This window comes from Felis catus, chromosome A3 (assembly GCF_018350175.1).
Source record: "Felis catus isolate Fca126 chromosome A3, F.catus_Fca126_mat1.0, whole genome shotgun sequence".
NCBI lineage: Eukaryota > Metazoa > Chordata > Mammalia > Carnivora > Felidae > Felis > Felis catus.
This window is the reverse complement of record NC_058370.1, coordinates 43,741,302-43,759,850: the sequence shown is the minus strand read 5'-3', so window position 1 is coordinate 43,759,850 and position 18,549 is coordinate 43,741,302. Positions and strand designations below refer to the sequence as shown.

The 18,549-nt window shown below is 41.4% G+C and overlaps 1 protein-coding gene and 1 long non-coding RNA gene across 5 annotated transcripts in view; one reads left to right on the top strand and one right to left on the bottom strand.

Annotated features, from left to right (window-relative positions):
• The window catches only part of DTD1 (D-aminoacyl-tRNA deacylase 1), a 207,543-nt gene that overhangs the window by 105,050 nt on the left and 83,944 nt on the right, over positions 1-18,549 (bottom strand). The gene's annotated exons all lie outside the window — the stretch shown is intronic.
• Positions 17,430-18,549, top strand: part of LOC123384381 — a 33,857-nt gene continuing 32,737 nt past the window's right edge. For both annotated transcript variants that reach the window (XR_006595404.1, XR_006595402.1), the window contains exons 1-2: positions 17,430-17,636; positions 18,351-18,461. This is a non-coding gene — a long non-coding RNA (uncharacterized LOC123384381). The remainder of the gene's footprint in view (positions 17,637-18,350; positions 18,462-18,549) is intronic.

Sequence of the window (18,549 nt, the reverse complement as noted above, 5' to 3'; positions counted from 1 at the left end):
ATGTCTACAAAGAGGTCCCCTACTAATAAAGTTTGAAAACAAGTGTTCTGTGGAGAATCCTTGCCTAACTACTAATGAGGATGAAGCTGAGCCACCCCAGGTGAGCTGTGCCTCTCAAAGACCCCCTCTAGAGGGGGATTCTCTGCACCTCCAAGACGCTCGTTAGCCAGAACTCGGGGAAACAAATATCTGAAAACAAGGAGCCACAGCTGCAAAAATGTTCAATTCACTAACATTAACGCCGAAAAGAAAACCTTCTGCTGACCTCATATTCTGCTATAAAAAGGAGCAGCAGAAAATCTGGAAAAGGGTAAGTAGAGCTGTTTCGGTTTCCTCATAAAAGAACAGGGAGCAGTTCAGAAGAAACTGTGATCTCTGTAAAAACAAGACGCTATAGCTCATTTCACTCAGCAATTCCTCTGTGGTTCCAGACACAGAAGAGCACTGACTCCGAGAGGCACACCTCATAACAATTACTGGAGGGCTCTGTTCCTATGCCGCTGACCATGGACAGTTGGAGCCGTGGCTGCCATAAGCTGCTGGCCCACCCCCAGGATGGGGGCTCTGCTGACAGGTGTGGGTCAGGTTGACTTTACCGGCCAACCAGGAACCAGAAATGATGCCACTGTCCCAGTACCCTGCTCCTGGCTTCCTCGTGTCTCAATGGAGCAGAATCTGGCTGTCCTTCTTCAGGGCTTAGGCTTTCCTTCCAAAATCCTCACCGAAAATATAACTGCCTGCTTTTTTAGAGCTGTGAGAGACTGACCTCACTGTTTACAATTTGGGTATTTCACATGCTGGCATCCAATAACCAGAAATTCAAGAAAATTCAAAACTCAAAATACCTTGCCAAAACATACCCTACAATCAGGTAGCACTCAGCACTCACTTCTATAGCATATCCCAAAATGTGTTTTTAAGTGTCAAAACAAAATTCAAAAACATATAATAAAAACTAGTACTACAGACATGTGGTATCTTAAGAAATATAAACACATGGACAAACATATGTCGTTCTATTCAGGAAGATTATAAAAACCAAACACAGGCATCTGTAATACCTTCAGGAAGCTATATTAAAAGTGATGCTTCTTAATGTCTTATTAAAAAGAATTGGCAGCCTCAGACTAAATGTATTAACGCTACACAGGTGTGAATATTTTAATAAGTTGCCCTGGGCATCTGTAAGCATTTCTTGGGACATAGAAATCATTCCAGCCTAAGGTGGGTATTTATTTACTCCCCACGTACCCAACCAGGACTTTCTGCAGGTTGAAGACTGTGCTTGGTGCCAGAGATGAGATGGCAAAGAAAGGCTCTTAACAGGTAGAGGTGTGGGCAGCCCCATCCTGGTGGGGAAAAAAGAGACGGTAGTGGGGTCGAAGGAAGTATTGGAGACTTTCAATGGAGACCCAAAAGGAATCAGGCCCTGTAGCCAGGAAAACTGATTTAGGTTAAGCAATGACAGGTGAATGGCGTTAACAAGGCAGACGGGGTTTAGTTTACGTAAGGGAGATAGATCCATGTCACAACTTGCTGAAGATTACCTGAACACGTGGCAGAGCAAAGAATGAGTGCACTCACCTGGTTTACAAACATTTAATAAAACACCTAGTGTGCCAGGTAGGATCCCGCCTTTAAGTGACAGGAACCCTCTCAAGTGCCATCCTTTCAAAAGAACTGATAAGAAGGCAACTGTCAGTAGGGCAGAGCCACATGCGGTTAACCAAGCTCCAAAACTTCCTCTCTGCCTGGCCCTTCAGCTCTGGGAAGGCTTGTCAGGGGCCCTGAGACAGCTGCAGTCTCTCGTCCAGGAGGAGCTGAGCCACCCTTTGACTCTGCAGCCCCTTGCCGCTTCCCAGAACACCTGCTGCTGCTGAGAAGCAGGCCCTGGTTTGATGGGTGTCAGCTGCTGAGAGCACACCACCCGAGGAAATCATGCTGCAGAACTGCCGCTTTGATGAAATGCAACCATCTGATTGATGGGCTAGGTGCACTTCAGGAAACAAGAGGTCTGGTTTTCTTTTGAAAGGAAAACTACATGGATTCCCCTCGGCATCTCCACCACCCCAGTCCACCTTCACTTCCACATCCACTTAGTTAGCGTGCTCTCACACCTGCCAGAAGTCAGGGATCTTAAGCAATCACAAGTGCCTCACACTGCCAAGTTCAGCCAGAATCCATGTGCTTCCTCCCCCTGGGGCTGCTTAAGTAATAGCAGAGTCTCTTTTCCCTACACCTCTCAAGATCCACACTTGGAAATTCAGTGCAAATCTCTTGTTCCCTTCATCTCTGGGTTTGATTTATAGAGGTTGGAAACTAATGTGCTTCTTGGCTCATGTAATGAGAAAAATCCTTTGATTAAACACATACAGTAATTCATTTTTGAGCAAAACACAATTATTTCCACGCTATTTTAAAAGAAAATTAAATAGACAAAGTACAAGCACTAAGTATATCAAACTCTGCTGAAGGATGACAGAGAGTGGGAAGAAAACTGTACCAAGAAGCTGGTGGAACCAAACTAAAAACCAAACATGGGGAGTGGGGGGAGACACTAATTTTTCTTACAGAAGAATCCCAAATAATTAGGGTTGCCAGATTTAACAAAATAAAGGATGCCCAGTTAAATTTGCAGTTAAGATATCATAAGGGACACACTTACACTAAAAAATTATTCATTTTTTATCTGAAAATCAAAGTCATCTGGGTGTCCTGCAACCCTACAAATAATACATGTAATACTTCCACCTCTAGAAAGTGGAGCTTAATCCTCCTAAACTGCTTTGAGGTAACGTGTGCTTCAGGGTTTACTTAGAAGAACTAAAGAGGGAAAGGGAAAAATAGTATCACCACAGTGGAGAGACCTGGCCAATGCTACATCAACCAGGTGATCAGGTTCACATCACTGGGGATGTCACATGAGTGTCACAGATCCCCTGATATGATGAGATGAGAAGGACACTTCACCTCTGTGATGCTCTTTCCCAAACCCATAATCCCAGTCTAATCACAAAATACATGAGACAAACCCAGATTTGGAGCCATTCTACAAGATGCCTGGCCACTACCCCTCAATGTTGGAAATAGTCACAGACAATAAAATGTAAGGTGGTGCCCTGGACTGGACCTGGAACAGAAAAAGGATACAAATGGAAAAACTGGTGAAATCCAAATAAAATCTGGATGCTGTTAATAGCAATGTGTCAATGTCAATTTCTTAATTCTGACAAATGAACCATGGAAAGGTAAGATGGTAACAATGGATATGCTGGATGCAGGGTATTCAGAATTCTGTATCCTCAGCAACATTTCTGGAATTTATATATATTTTTTAATTTTTTTAATGTTTGTTTATATTTGAGAGAAAGAGAGAGATGGAGCACAAATGGGGAAGGGGCAGAGAGAGAGAGACAGACACAGAATCTGAAGCAGCTCCAGGCTCTGAGCTGTCAGCACAGAACCTGACGCAGGGCTCGAACTCACAGACTGTAAGATCATGACCTGAGTTGAAGTTGGATGCGTAGCCAACTGAGCCACCCAGGTGCCCAACACACACACACACTTTATATATACATGTATATACGTAAACTTTTTTTATAGAATCAAATGTAAGGAAATGAGAGGGTATCAGGGAAATGTTTCAAAACTCTCCAGCAAAACACAGGAAGGGAATTAATAAACCAAGAATAATAAAATACTGGTAACTATAATAAAAAAAATTAAATAAGGATTTCTTTAAAAAGGAACACAGCAAATGGCAGAAGACTATGACTAGAAACTTGGCACTGGGAATCTTGTAGGTGTCACCAATCCACATCATCCTCTGTCCCAAGTAGGCCCTTTACAGGGCAACCAACCGTCCCAGTTTGCCTGAGACTGTCCCAGTTTTAGCACTGCAAGTCCCACATCCCAGAGAACCCCTCAGTTCTGGGAAAACCTAGACTTCTCAGTCTCTGTCTCCCTGTGTGTATGTATGTATGTGTGTCTGTCGCAGGTGCACATGCACACACTCATGCATACACACAAACACACACACACAGTGGGTTGAATTAAATACACAAAAAATTGGGCACAACCCCAGAATCCAGGTAACGAATTCACTTTTACAGAAAACTCTAGAATAAAACACCCTCCCCCACCAATCCACTTATTACCACCACTATATATTTTTACCTAATATCATGCCTAGAAAGAAAAGAATTCCTTGCCATAGTCTATATACACAGAGTGTCACCTTTGCATGTGCCCTTCCACAGCCCTGGCACTTCTAGAGAACCCCAAGAGTCTTGGGAAAAGCCATCCCATAAGCAGTCAGGCTACCCAAGACGGTGTGGCTTATTACTGTGCATAAACTTTGAACAGTGAGATCTGGGATTTCTCAGGCTTTGCGTAAAGCATCTGTGATAGAGACCACACCGAGCCCCACTCCTGCACCAGACATCCGGACACTGAAAAGAGATGCTTGCGGCACATAGTCTGAGGCACTTTCCCATCTCACACCTACATTTAGAAACCTGAATTTGAGTAAACTAGAAAGCATTTCTCCACAGGTGCCATGTAAGGAGGACAGTAAGCTCCAAAAGTAACTAAAGAATACTGGTAGCATACCAATGACCATGCTTCATTGACCATCAAAACAACAGCAGCTAGTTACTGAGCAAGTACTATGTGCCAGCCATGTAACTGGCTATCACCCAGCAGAAGAAGCCAGGTCATAGCTGGGGGGCAACAGGGACTTTGTGAAGAAAACAAAATCACATTCAAAGGATTTCTACAAACTCGGGTTTACACATTTTCAAAAATATAAAATGGAGACTGAGGCACTGTCCCAGGATGACAAATCTAATGTGAGATCCTGGATGGGATCCTGGATTGGATCCTGGAACACAAAAGGGACACTAGTGGGAATATCAGGGAAATTCTAGTAAGAGTTGAAGATTACTTCAACTTTGTACTTACTTCGACATTATATCAATGTTCATTTCTTGATATGTATATCAATGTTCATTTCTTGATTTCTTGATAGGTTTTGATAACTGTGCTACGTTCATGTAAAATGTTAACATTAAGGGAAGTTAGAAGAGGGTACAAAAACTCCTCATTACTATTTTTACTACTTTTCTGTAAATCTAAAATTATTTCAAAATAAAAGGTTAAAAAGATATTTTGCAAATAACATGCGAGAGATTATAAAAATAAGCTCTGTGGACCAGATGCATTCTTTTGTAAAGATACTTCAAAGTTACTGAAAAGACCATAGAACTGACTTTTATTTTTTTTTTAATTTCAGACTACAAAGTACACCTTGCAAACAAAGGCTGCACAGGATGGGTACCTTCATCAAAGACTAAAAACTGTCATTCTTCAGGAACAGAGGTCCCAATTGCTAAGAACATTTCACTTTGTTATCAAAGCTACTTCTCATGTTTTTAATTCAGGAGCACCATTCAAACACAGTATGGGTGACCAAGGTGAATAAGCCAGGATCTTCCTGGAACTCAATTTGTCATTGGGGCCCCAGGGCCTAAACAACAGGTAGTGGTAGCCTCCCTGGGGTCCTGACTCTGGACACTGTCAGGAAGGAATCTTCAGCCATGTTGGCCTATTCTGCATAACGTGGGGCGTGGGAAGGCAGAATACTACATGCTAGGCACTGCGCGAGCCCCTTCCACCAAAGCACCCTGCAGAGGTGGCCCACCCTTGTTTTACAAACCAAGAGGAGCCCTCAGAGAAACTGAATGACCTGCGCAGGGAAGAACTACCAATGCTTCTAAGCCTGATGTCAATGCAGGTATGACCCTTGAGGCCAGGGGATACCTGAGAATGGCTTCCCCAGTGTGACCCTGATCACAAGGGGCAGTTGCTAGGGGCCAGCCACCACCAAGGGGCTAAGTGGGCACCATGCCACCACAGGTCTCCTGAAGACAGTGCTGAGGTGTGGCAGGGCCTCTATGAAAGCACCCAATCATGGAAGGTGACACTGGGCACAACTGCCGATCCTGCCCCCAACCCCAGGACCAGCCTCCCTCTTAGTGATGATCTACCCTATTGGTAAAAGACACAGGACACATACTCCCAACGATGTACACTCACTAACTTATAAGTTATATACATCTTCTGCAGTACTCACATGCTAAGGACATCATAAAATAGTCCTAAAAATAGACATCTTAAAAAATGAGATACATACAAATAAAAGTGGTAATATTTACTTCTCATACTCCAAATGACTTTTTTTTTCCCCCACACCCTACCCTGGAGGCCACTGGCTTATTAAGTCTATAGCCTCTCCAGTTGGTGGGAATGCAAATTGGTGCAGCCACTCTGGAAAACAGTGTGGAGGTTCCTCAAAAAATTAAAAATAGACCTACCCTATGACCCAGCAATAGCACTGCTAGGAATTTACCCAAGGGACACAGGAGTACTGATGCATAGGGGCACTTGTACCCCAATGTTTATAGCAGCACTCTCAACAATAGCCAAATTATGGAAAGAGCCTAAATGTCCATCAACTGATGAATGGATAAAGAAATTATGGTTTATAGACACAATGGAGTACTACGTGGCAATGAGAAAGAATGAAATATGGCCCTTTGTAGCAACATGGATGGAACTGGAGAGTGTTATACTAAGTGAAATAAGCCATACAGAGAAAGACAGGTACCATATGGTTTCACTCTTATGTGGATCCTGAGAAACTTAACAGAAACCCATGGGGGAGGGGAAGGAAAAAAAAAAAAAAGGTTAGAGTGGAAGAGAGCCAAAGCACAAGAGACTCTTAAAAACTGAGAACTGAGGGGCACCTGGGTGGCGCAGTCGGTTAGGCATCCGACTTCAGCCAGGTCACGATCTCGCGGTCCGTGAGTTCGAGCCCTGCATCAGGCTCTGGGCTGATGGCTCGGAGCCTGGAGCCTGTTTCTGATTCTGTGTCTCCCTCTCTCTCTGCCCCTCCCCCGTTCATGCTCTGTCTCTCTCTGTCCCAAAAATAAATAAAAAAAAAAAACGTTGAAAAAAAAATTAAAAAAAAAAAACTGAGAACTGAGGGTTGATGGGGAGTGGGAGGGAGGGGAGGGTGGGTGATGGGTATTGAGGAGGGCACCTTTTGGGATGAGCACTGCGTGTTGTATGGAAACCAATTTGACAATAAACTTCATATATTGAAAAAAAAAAAAAAAGTCTATAGCCTCTCCAGTCTGTATGGCCAAGTCTCCCTTATGGAGAAGGAGGTAGGGGGAGGTGGGATTTACCACAACTGGGGACTCTAACCCAGCTCCAGGTGCTCCAGGGAGGGTGAGACCTACAGAACATCTAAACAGACCACCACCAGCAGCCCTTGTGTCACACATCTACCTTCCGTCCCCAACACATGCCACACTTCTACCAGAGCTACAGACTAAAAAGCACACTGAGCATGTCATTTGCCTGAGTAAAATCCTTCCAGGACTTTGAAGATAAAATACAAAGTGCTTAAAATAGTGTCAAGAGCCTGTACCGGGATCCCCACCCTAATCAGTTCCCCCCACTCTCAGCTATCCCCCTCCAGCCTTCAGACCAGCTTGCGGATTCAGGACCATGCTGTGGCAGCAGCCTCCAAGAAGGCCCAAATAATCCTTGCCTCCTGGCAGTCATACCCTTACGTAGTCCCCATCCCCCTCACAGCAGATATGGCTGGCCTATGTGGCCAACAGGACACTGTCAAATGATAGTATGGGGTTGTCACTGCATGACACTGTGAAATGACCAGCAAGGCTAGGTCACAGAAGACATTGCAGCTTCCACCCTGCTCTCTCTTGGATCACTTGCTCTGCGGAAGCTGGCAGCTTGCTGTGAGGACAGTCATGCAGTCCTAGAAAGAGGCATCAGGAAAGGAGTTGAGATGTCTTGCCAACAGCCATGTATCAACCTGCCAGCCATGTAAGTGAGCTACTTTGGAAGCAGACCCTCCAGCCCTCGTCAAGTTTTTAGATGGCTTTGGCCCTGGCCTGACACCTTGCCTGCAACCCCACCACAGACTCTGAGCCAAAACCACCCAGCTAAACTGCTGCTGAATTCCTGATGCTCAGAAAGCATATAAGATAATAAATACTGTTATATTAAGCCACTAAGTTTTGAGGTATTTCGTTATCTAACAATAAATACCTAATATGCTATGCTCTCTCTCCCTGTGTCTTTGCAAAAACCTGTCCCTCACTTTGAAACATCCTATGTCCTTCTCACTTCCCCATACACAGATCCTTCCTCCCTCCCTCTCTCCATCTATCTCTTAAATATACACTAATACACATACAATACACTCTGCCATAGTACCCTGGACATTCCTCTCTTAGAAAAGCTCCTAAAACAGGCTAGAATTACTTGTTTCTCTCAGCTGGGACACTGGGAGAAACTTGTGGGCAGAAGTGGTCTGCAAGGACACTACAACCAGACTACAACCAGAACTGGTGGCTGGAGAAGCATGTGCTCACCCACCACCCCTAGCTCTCCAAGAAGGCTGACCTACAATGCATCCATTGCCCTGAGATGTTCATTGATGAGAACACAACCACAAAAGCCACACCAAAGTGATGCTCCATGTGCCCTGAGCAGTTCTCCTCTTTGAAGGGCATCTACTGCCACCTGGACAGCCACTAGCAGCGTGACTCCAACAATCAGAGTGTCAGTCCTGACCACATGCTGGGCAGGGTGGCCTACATGAGCAGTACCACACCAGATTCAAACACCTATGTAGAGCATGGCTCCACCCTGACTCCACATTGAAACCACTGCAGGACCAGAAGAAGATACAGAATAATGAACAGGGCTGGTCCAACGTGCTCTATAGCTGCCCTTCTTGCTCTAAGCAGGTCTTCAACAGCCTGGCCATGCCAAACACAGAGCCTTAACACAGTAGATACTCAACAAATACCGCATTGATGAAGGGATGCCAGGATGTTAGGATGGATGGATGGACAGATGGACAGACAGAAGGACGGATGGATAGACAGAGAGATGATGGATAGGAAGGCACTGAAGTATGTGGGGGAAAGGGACCAGATCTGGACTCCTTCACTGCAAAGGATAAGAGCCTCACTGGCCCACCCAAGGGTGCCATTATTGCAACAGCTTTGGCAAGAGCAGGGGAAAGAGCTTCCAATCAACTTTACATTAAAGACTAAATTTCACCTACAAAGAAATCACAAGAAGCAATTTTCTGAGTCTGATCCTCCAGTCCAGTCTCTTCTGCAGCACTGCATCACTACAGAATCTGGGCCTTGCCTTAGAAGGACACCACAACAGCATGGAGCTGAGCCTCAGATACCCATGTTAATCAGAAAGCACTAGAACAATGGGCAAGAAAATGGCCAGCCCTCTCCTGACTGAGATATCTTCAAGAACCTACTTTCTTATGCTCAGAGGTAGATACACTGTGTTCACTGTCTTATTCCTTCTTATTTGTCTTAAATAATTCATAGTAAAAATTTTTAATTGGAAAAGAATATATAGGAAATGAGCTCTGGTCATAGAAGTTCTGTTCTGATGTGTCTTTGAAAAAATAAGTATTTTGTTTTATTAAATGTAATGATCAATTCATTCTGATAAGCATATAGATCAAAGTATTTACTCAACTGTTTCATGGTTACCTTTTATGAAACTTTTCTCCCAACTGCATCAGAAAAACAAGGATCCTTCAGATGCCAGCCCTATTAAGACCCTGTCAAAGAAAAGGCCATTCCTCAGAGAGGTTAGCAATGCCCTTTTAACCTGAGTAGGATAACAAAGGGCCAGGGCATTGACAGGATGAGACCAGTAGACATAGCCAGAGACACATCATTCCTGCCTGAGGCACAGCCCCCTCCCCACAGCCCTGGACCTTTATTTCCCATTTTGGTACACCACGAAAGCAATAAAGATGACTTCAAGATAAGAGCCATAAAAACAAAGTTAATTTATCAGTAATTTTAGACTCCCTGGGCCACAATGTAATTATCTGAAGCAGCTGTATCAGTTCAACAATGTGACAGGAAAGTCAGAATAAACCAGATGGCCAGTTTATATCTGTTTAAAAGCAAACTAGAACTAAAAACAGGAGAGGGTATAATTTGACTTCTTTCCTATTCTTACCTAATTTGAATGTCAGTACAAATAGGCCAGCCTCATTCTTTTTTTTTTTTTTTTAATTTATTTATTCTGAGAGAGAGAGAGGGAGAGAGAGAATCCCAAATAGGCTCCATGCAGGGCTCAACCCCATGACTGCGAGACCATGACCTGAGCTGATATGAGGAGTCAGATGCTTAGGGACACCTGGGTGGCTCAATCGGTTAAGCATCTGACTCTTGATTTGGCTCAGGTCATGATCTCACAGTTTGTGAGTTCAAGCCCCACATCAGGCTCTGTGCACTGACAGTGGGGAGCCTGCTTGGGATTCTCTCTCTCCCCCTCTGTCTGCCCCTCCCCTGCTTACTCTCTCTCTCTCTTTCAAAATAAATAAATATACTTTAAAAAAAAAAAAAAGTCAGATGCTTAACTGACTGAGACACCCAGGTACCCCTCAGCCTCATTCTTTTTTTTTTTTTAACGTTTATTCATATTTTGAGAGACAGAATGTGATTGGGGAGGGGCAGAGAGAGAGGGAGACAGAATCCGAAGAAGGCTCCAGGCTCCGAACTGACAGCACAGAGCCCAACGTGGGGCCCAAACTCATAGACCATGAGATCATGACCTGAGCTGAAGTCAGACGCTTAACCAACAGGCGCCCCCAGCCTCATTCTTTTTAAATGGTGCACAGTATTCTACACTATAGATATGATTTGTCTAACCTTTCCTTTACTGATGAGCATTTTAGCCATTTCCATAATGCCATACTGAGCCCCCTATACCAGTAACTTCATGCACATGTGCACAAACTTCTGAAAGAGGTTCAAAGAAGTGAAATTCCTCAGGCCACTTATGTGGTTCAAATTTTGATCAACATTGCTAAACGCCTTCTAAACAGTTTTCACCAGGTGACAGAATAGACAACAAAGCAAGACCCACCTTCATGATGCCTACAAGAGACTCATTTCAGTCCTAAAGACACATGCAGATTGAAAGTGAAGGAACAGAAAAGCATTTATCATGCAAATAGAAGTGAAAAGAAAGATGAGGTAGCAATACCTATGAAACAAAAAAGACTAAAACACTGTAAAACAAAAACGACAAAACAAAGACTGAAATAAGAGATGAAGAAGGACACTACATTATCATAAAGGGAACAATCAAAGAAGATACAACAATTGTAAATATTTATGTGCCCAACCTGGAAGCACCCAAATACATAAAGCAGTTAATAATAAACATAAAGGAAGTGATCAGTAGTAATACAATAATAGTAGAGGACTCCAGGGGTGCCTGGGTGGCTCAGTTGGTTGAGCATCCAACTCTTGATTTCGGCTTAGGTCATGGTCTCACAGTTCATGAGTTCAAGCCCCATGGTGGGCTGTGTCCTGGCAGCGCAGAGCCTGGTTGGGATTCCCTCTCTCTCCCTCTCTCTCTCTCCCCCCCGCCCCGTCCCTCCCCCACCTGCGCTGTCTCTCCTTCTCAAAATAAAAATAAATAAATACTTTTAAAAAATAGTAGAGGACATTAAAAAAAATTACAAAAACACAATAAAAAGGGCGCCTGGGTGGCTCAGTTGGTTGAGCATCTGACTCAGCTCAGGTCATGATATTGCAGTTCGTGGGTTCGAGCCCCACATCAGGCTCTGTGCTGACAGCCTGCTCAGAGCCTGGAGTCTGCTTCGGATCCTGTGTCTCCCTCTCTCTCTCTGCCCCTCCCCCACTCACGGTCTGTCTCTCAAAAATAAATAAATGTAAAAAAAAATTTTTTTTTTAAATTGTAGAGCATCTTTTCCAACCACACACTATGAAACTTGAAATCAACCACAATAAAAAATCTGGGAAGACCACAAATACATGGAGGTTAAATAACATGCTACTAAACAATGAATAGGTCAATCATTAAATCAAAGAGGAAATTAAAAAATTCATGGAGACAAATCAAAATACAACAGTACAATATCTGTGGGATGCATCAAAAGCAATAGCAATAAAGGCCTACCTCAAGAAGCAAGACAAATCTCAAATAAACAACCTAACCTTACACCTAAAGGAGCTAGAAAAACAAGAACTAGCAAACACAAAATCAGTAGGAAGAAGGAAATAATAAAGATTAAAACAGAAATAACTGAAATAGAAACAAACAAAACCAGATCAATGCAACCAGGACCAGGTTCTTTGCAAAGATCAAGAAAACTGATAAACCTTTAGCCAGACTCGTCAAAAAGAGAAAGAGAGACAGAGAGAGGGAGAGGGAGCGAGGGAGCGAGGGAGCGAGGGAGCGAGGGAGCGAGGGAGCGAGGGAGAGAGGGAGAGAGAGAAAGGGAGAAAGGGAGAAAGGGAGAAAGGGAGAAAAGGAGGGAGAGAGGGAGAGAGAGAGGACTCAAACAATATCAGAAATGAAAGAGGAGAAATAACACCCAATACCACAGAGATACAGAGGATTATAAGAGAATATCTGAAATATTTGAAATATATCTAAAATTACAGGCCAACAGATTAGACCACCTAGAAGAAATGGATAAATACCTAGAAAAATGTTACCTCCCAAAACTGAACCAAAGAAATTAAAAATTTGAACAGACCAATGAAATTGAATCAGTAATCAAAAGACCCCCAACAAACAAAAGTCCAGGAGCAGAGACCAACATAGGTGAATTCTACCAAACATTTAAAGAAGAGTTAATACCTTCTATTCTCAAACTATTCCAAAAAAAATAGAAAAGGAACGAAAACTTCAAAATTTATTCTATAAAGCCAACATTACCCTTATACCAAAGCTAGATAGAGACACCACAAAAAAAAAAAAAAAAAAAAAAAAAAAAAGAACTACAGGCCAATATCACTGATGAACATAGATGCAAAAATCCTCAACAAAATACTAGCAAACCAAATCCAACCAAAAACCAAGGGCACCTGGCTAGCTCAGTCAGTTGAGCATGCAACTCTTGATCTTAGGGCTGTGAGTTCAAGCCCCATGTTGGGGGTAGGGTTTACTTTAAAAAAAAAAAAATGTATGTATAAAAAAAATCATTCACACACAATTACGTGGGATTTATTCCTGGGACACAAGAGTAGTTCAATATTCACAAATCAATCAACAGGATAAATCATATCAACAAGAGAAATGATAAAAACCATATGATCCTTTCAACAGATGCAGAAAAAGCATCTGACAAAGTACAACATCCACTCATGATTAAAACCTTCAACAAAGATTTAGAGGGAACATACCTCAACATAATAAAGGGCATATATTAAAAGCCCACAGCTAACATCATCCTCAATGGTGAAATACTAAAAGCTTTTCCCCTAAGAACAGGAAGACAAAGATGGCCACTCTCACCACTTCTATTCAACACAGTACTGGAAGTCTTAGCCACAGCAATCAGACAACAACAACAAAAAGGCATCCACAAATTGGTAAGGAAGGGGCGCTTGGGTGGCTCAATCAGTTAAGCATCCAACTCTTGATTTCAGCTCAGGTCATGATCTCATGGTTTGTGAGTTCAAGCCCTGCAAAGGGCTCCATGCTGACAGTGTGGAGACTGCTTGGGATTCTCTCTCTCTCTCTCTCTCTCTCTCTCTCTCTCTCTCTCTCTCTCTCTCTGTCCCTCCCCTGCTCATTCTGTCTCTCCACATCTCTCTCTCTCTCTCTCTCTCTCTTTCTCTCTCTCTGTCTCTTTCTCTCTCAAAATAAATAAATAAAAATCTGACTCTTGATCTTAGCTTAGGTCTTGATCTCAGGGTTGTGAGTTCAAGTCCTACACTAGGCTCCACACTGGGCATGAATCTTACTTAAAAAAAAAAAAATGGTAAGGAAGAAGTCAAACTTTCCCTATTTGCAGATAACATGACACCATATACAGAAAACCATAAAGACTCCACCAAAAAACTGCTGAAACTGATAAATGAATTCAGTAAAGTCATAGGATAAAAAAATAAATGTACAGAAATTGGTTGCATTTCAATACACCAATAGTGAAACAACAGAGAAATTAAGGAAACAATCCCATTTATAACTGCACCAAAAACAATAAAATGCCCAGGAATAAATTTAACCAAGGAGATGAAAGACCTGTATTCTGAAAACTATAAAATACTGATAAAAGAAACTGAAGACACAAAGAAATAGAAAGACATTCCATATTCATGAATTGGAAGGAAAAATTTGTTAAAATGTGAATACTACCCAAAGCAATCTACACATTTAATATAATCCCTATCAAAATAGCAACAGAATTTTTCACAGAACAAATAATCCTAAAATTTGTATGAGTCACAAAAGACCCTGAATAACCAAAGCAACATAGAAAAAGAAGAATAAAAGTGGAGATATCACAATTCCAGACTTCAAGATATACTACAAAGCTGTGGTAATAAAAACAGTATGGTACTGGCACAAAAACAGACACATATATCAATAGAACGGAATAGAAAGCCCAAAATTAAACCCACACTTACAGGTTCAATTAATCTTTGACAAAGGAGGGAACAATATGCAGCAGGAGAAAGTCTCTTTCTTCAACAATGTTGGGAAAACTGAACAGCTATAGAAGAAAGTGTCCTCAACAAATGATGTTGGGAAAACTGGACAACTACATGTAAAAGAATAAAACTGGACCACTTTCTTACATCATACACAAAAATAAACTCAAAATGGATTAAAGACCTAAATGTAAGACCTGAAACCATAAAAATCCTAGAAGAGAGCACAGGCAGTAATTTCTCTGACATTAGCCATTTTTGTCGAAAAACCAACATTTTTCTAGATATGCCTCTTAAGGCAAGGGAAACAAAAGCAAAAATAAACTATTAGGACTACACCAAAATAAAAAGCTTCTGCACAGCAAAAGAAACAATCAAAACTCAATGGGAGAAGATATTTGCAAATGATATATCTGAAAATGGGTTAGTAGCCAAAATATATAAAGAACTGATATTACTCAACACCAAAACCACAAATAATCCAATTAAAAAAATGGGCAAAAGACATGAACAGACATTTCTCCAAAGAAGACATACAGATGGCCAACAGACACATGAAAAGATGCTCAACATCAATAATCATCAGAGAAATGCAAATCAAAACCACACTGAGCTATCACCTCACACCTGTCAGAATGGCTACAATCAAAAACACAAGAAACAAGTGTTGATGAGGATGTGGAGAAAAAGGAACACTTGTGAATTGTTGGTAAGAATGCAAACTGGTGAAGCCACTGTGGAAAATAGTATGGAGGTTCCTCAAAAAGTTAAAACTAGATTTACAAGGGGCGCCTGGGTGGCTCAGTCAGCTGAGAGTCTGACTTCAGCTTAAGTCGTGATCTCACGGTTCCTGGGTTTGAGCCCCACATTGGGCTCTGTGCTGACAGCCCAGAGCCTGGAGCCTGCTTCAGATTCTGTGTCTCCCTCTCTCTCTGCCCCTCCCCTACTCATGTTCTCTCTCAAAAATAAACATCAAAAAAAATTGTTTTTAAATAGAATTACAATATGGTCCAGTAATTCCACTACTGGGTATTTATCCAGAGAATACAAAAACACTAATTCAAAAAGATATATACACCCCTATGTTTATTGCAGCATTATTTACAATAGCCAAACTATGGAAGCAACCCAACTGTCCATCAATAGATGAATGGATAAAGAAAATGTGATACACATCATACACACAGAGGAATATTACTCAGCTATACAAAAGAGTGGAATCTTGCCATTTGCAACAACATGTATGAATCTAGAAGATATAATGCTAAATGAAGTAAGTCAGTCAGAGAAAGACAAATACCATATGATTTTATTCATATGTGGAATTTAAGAAACAAAACAAATGAATAAAGAGAAAAAGAGACAAACCAGCAAACAGACTCTTAAATATAGTCACCACAGGGAGATGGGTATGGGGAATGGGTGAAATAGGTGAAGAGTACACTTACCATGATGAGCACTGAGTAATGTATAGAATTGCTGTATCACTATATCATACACCTGAAACTAATGTAACACTGTAAGTTAATTATACTGGAACTAAAAAAAGTAATTAACCTTTTAAAAAAGTCTTCACCAATGGGACACCTGGTGGCTCAGTCAGCAGAGCATGCGACTTGTAATCTCAGGGTCCTGAGTTCAAGCCCCACATTGCGCATGGAACCTACTTAAAAAAAAAAAAAAAAAAAAGTCTTCATCAGCTTTCTCCCACCATCGGCATATTACAGTACCCATTTTCCTTGTACTCTTATCAACTGATAATATTATCTCTGTTTTATTTTTACCAATCTAAACACACACAACAATGGGATCTTATAATTTGCATTTCCTGAACACCAGTGAGATTGAGCATCTTTTCAAATCTTAGAAGCCATTTGTATTTCATACGGGAACTGCCTGAAAATGGCCTTTTCCCAGTTTCCTAATGACCTCTGGCCTTTTAAAAATTGATTTGTAGAGGCTCTTTCTGGGTTCCAAGTACTAGTTATTTTTTCATAGAAAAGAAAATATTTCATAAATGGGGAGCCATGTTTCTGCATTAGAAGACTCAACATAGTAAAGTTAACTCACTGCAAAGTGATATACAGGTTTAATGCAATTCCTATCAAAATCCCATCTTAGTTTTTATCAGATACGTTTATTCTAAAATTTATATGGGAAAGCACAGGCCACAGACTCAAACAAGTCTGGAAAGGAGAATAAAGTGGAAGGAATCACTATACCCAATACTAAGGCTTACTATACAGCTAGAGTAATCAAGATAGCATGATAATGGTGGAGGGATATACACCTAGGTCAATGGAACAAAATAAGAGAGCCCAAAAATAGATCCACACAAGCAAGTCCAACTGGTTTTTGACAAAAGGATAAAAGTGGAGGAAAAGACAGCCTTTTCAACAAATGGTGCTGGATCAATTGGACATCAATAAGCAAAAAGAGAAATCACTTACCCTAAAGATAGGTGAACCGAATCTATGTCCTGGCAGTGATATTATACTGTACTTTTATAAGATAATGACATTAGAGAAAACTGGGTGAAGGGTATGCAATATCTCACTGTATTAGTCCTTAAAACTGCATGTGAACCTATAACTACCTCAATGAAAAATTCGATTTTAAAATGTTGAAAATAGGAGACAAGGCTTTGGAAATCACTCCCATGATATCCTTGTTTGTACAAATAAAGCTGATTTTGTGAAAGTGAGAGAGAGAGAAGAAAAGAAAAGATGAAAATATTTTCTCCTAGTCTAACTTTATGTATTTATTTTTGGTTGTCAAATGATCCTTTATTGAAATATTTTCCTTTGTAGTTCCTAACTAGCTGAACATTCCTCTGCACCACTGTCATGTCATCTATGATGTCAGGAGGGTGGTGGCCATCAATATTGCAGCCCACAGACTGAGTAGTCCCCAAGATGTCTTTAATGGTTCCAGAGAGCTCTCTAGCTACCGAACGGTGCTGCATCTATTGGCCAATGGTGACAATCTCATCAAAAGTGATATTTTCACCGTGTTTAATGTTTTTTGTTTTCTGTCTCTTGGTGGTTCCTCAATAATCAAGACAAGCAGAACGTACGTACCACTTCAACCTGGGCCTCTCTGTTCTGAATGGTCAGTTTCACTGTAATTAATCCTCAGACCCTTCCAATCACTGGCTGCCGTGGTGATGTCATCACTAACCTTTATTGGAGACAGACCCAGGGGCCAATCTTGGGGGCCAGGGCAGATGTGGCACCAATTCCCCAACCAGTGCACCTCAGGTACATGGTTTGATCTCATTGGGGTCGAACTTAGGCGGCTGGTGTCGAATGAACCGAGGAAAGTTGCACCTTGGCCTCCTCCAAGCCAAAAGCCAAAGACTCTCCTAGTCTAACTTTTATCTTCTATATTTCTTTTCTTTTTAAGTTTTATTTATTTAAGTAACCTCTACACCCCATGTGGGGCTCAAACTCATGACCCTAAGATCAAGAGTCACATGTTCCTCTGACTAAGCCAGCCAGCTGTCCCGATCTTCCAAATTTCTTTATATATATAAAGGGTTAATTTTTATCCAGTCAAATTTACTTCTCTGTGTTTCCTGAATTTATCTAATTTTTTAATGCTTTGCAATCTTCTTGAAGTTGCTAAAAAGAGCATCTATTTTAAAAAGTCTTTTATGCTAAAGGAAGAAGTCTTTAAAAGTACTGTTTTAATTAGCCATAAGAAACCCTATGAAAGATAATAAAATTAAATAAACCTACTAAACATGATCTTAAACAAATGATGTTTTTGTGATCTCAATTTCAGGCTTAATTGATATGACAAGAAAAGAGAAATTAAACATCATGAATAGAATGGAAAAAGCATATGTGTATGTAGCTGCTCATGAAGGAGGGAGATAAGATTCTATAAAGCCAGGTAAATGTTAGAGCACCCCCATTTCCCCCAACCCATATCAGCCTAAGCAGTCACAGTGGGGGCAACAGGGCCAAAAGTGCAAACCAAC